General features: G+C 40.6%; 1 pseudogene across 1 annotated transcript; it reads right to left on the minus strand.

The window, feature by feature from the left end:
* Positions 1-266: 266 nt before the first annotated feature.
* Positions 267-1,680, minus strand: LOC116566022 (annotated as a pseudogene). Its single transcript, XR_004275697.1, has one exon. The product of XR_004275697.1 is annotated as a nucleosome assembly protein 1-like 1 pseudogene (transcript).
* Positions 1,681-1,838: the final 158 nt, after the last annotated feature.

Here is a 1,838-nt window from a genome sequence, read left to right on the forward strand (position 1 = left end):
TTCTGCCACTATAGATTAGGTTGCATTTTCCAGAATTTTATGTAAGTGGAATCATACAGTATGTACCCTATGTTGGCTGGCTCCTTTCACTCAGCGTATTTTGAGATCCATCAATAATGTTGAATGTAACAATCGTTTATTCCTTTTCATTGGTGAGTAGTACTCCATTGTAGGGATATGCCACCACTTATTTATTTGTTCACCTGCTGATGATCATTTGAGTTGCTTCACAGTTTTACTTATCATAAATAAAGCTACTGGGAACATTCTTTTTTTTTTTTTTTGAGTTTTGCAATTTATTTATTGAAACCTTATACATACATTGTTTGGCTGTAGAATTCTAAAATCATATTTTCCAAAATGTTTTTTATCCCAAATCACAGAATGATTATAGCAAAGGAATACATAAGTCATTCAATTTGCTTCTCAATTGTTAAACATATATGCTCATTTGGTAAACATTACCTCATCCGCTTCTTCACTTTCTTCATCATAATCATCATCATCATCTTCAATAGCTTCTCCAGTAAAGTATAACACTGATCTTGGGATTATACGTTCACGTAAAAAGTGACCAATTTCGAAGTCTGCAGCAAGGATAGCTTCAGCATCATCATCCAGATCTCCACTCTCGGGAACTTCAGGAGGGGCAAAAAAATTAAAGAAAGAGTCATTGGAAACTGTTTTTGTCACAGTACGAACTGTCCCGCATCCCTTGTGTTTCTGCTTCTTCTTGATGGTTTTCAAAGTGACATTCTTTCCTTTTTTCCAATCTATCTGGCACCCCGTACAACCCATAATTTCTGGTCCATCAAAAGAAAAGGCATCAGAATCATCTGGTTCTGACCTCATCCTATATGTCTTTGTCAGCACTTCATTTGTAAAATATTCATTGGGCTCAAAGTGAAATTCTAAGACAAAACTCATGGGCTGGCCAGCATCTGAGAACTTCACTTTAATATCTTTCAAGTGCTTCAGAATAGGTTCATCATGTTCCTGAACCATATCACTGAGCAAGTCAACATTCTTAAAAACAGTTAACCAAAATTCAGGAATTCCTTTGGGGTCTTCTTTTTCTTCATCCTTTTTCTCATCTTCAATCTTGGCCTTTTCTTTCAATTCCTCCGAAATCTCATCTTCTTCATCTGGTTTCCATTCACATTCTTCTTCCGTAGGTTCATAAATTGCATTAATAATCTCAAATCGCTTATCAAATAGAGGCTGATAGAGAACAGCATACTTCCTTTCAAGATCGTGAACTTCCTCATAGAATTTGGCTTCTATCTGTGCACATTTAACTTGCAGGTTTTTGAGAGCATTCACTCGTCTTTTAACTACCCTAGGCAGGCTTTCAATGTATCCTGTTGGTGTTTCTACCAGACCATCAAGTCTTTCTTGAAGGGCTGCAAGAATCTGAGGATTTTGCATCATCTGAACAGTTAGCTGACGTGCTTTGATTTTTGCTTCTTCACCAGTTTCTTCTTCTTCTACTTCTTCAACATCATCCAAATCTTGATCAAGTTCAGACTGTTCTTTGTTGTCAATGTCTGCCATGTTGTAAGAACTCCAAATATCGGCGGCTAGTATGGGGAGCTAGGCGGCCGGAGCTGCGCAGGCAGTGACTCAGGGCAGCAGCGGCGGCGGGAGGAGCAGGAGGCGGCGGGAGGAGCAGGAGGCGGCGGGAGGAGCAGGAGGCGGCGGGAGGAGCAGGAGGCGGCGGGAGGAGCAGGAGGCGGCGCCGCGAGCAGATGGCGCTAAAAAAGCACTGGGAACATTCTTATACAGTGGTTTTGTGTGTGTGTGTGTGTGTGTGTGTGTGTGTGTGTGTGTGTGTGTGT

The sequence above is a fragment of the Sapajus apella genome, unplaced genomic scaffold (genome assembly GCF_009761245.1).
Source record: "Sapajus apella isolate SASKATOON/1434 unplaced genomic scaffold, GSC_monkey_1.0 scaffold42, whole genome shotgun sequence".
In the NCBI taxonomy this organism is placed as follows: Eukaryota; Metazoa; Chordata; class Mammalia; order Primates; family Cebidae; genus Sapajus; species Sapajus apella.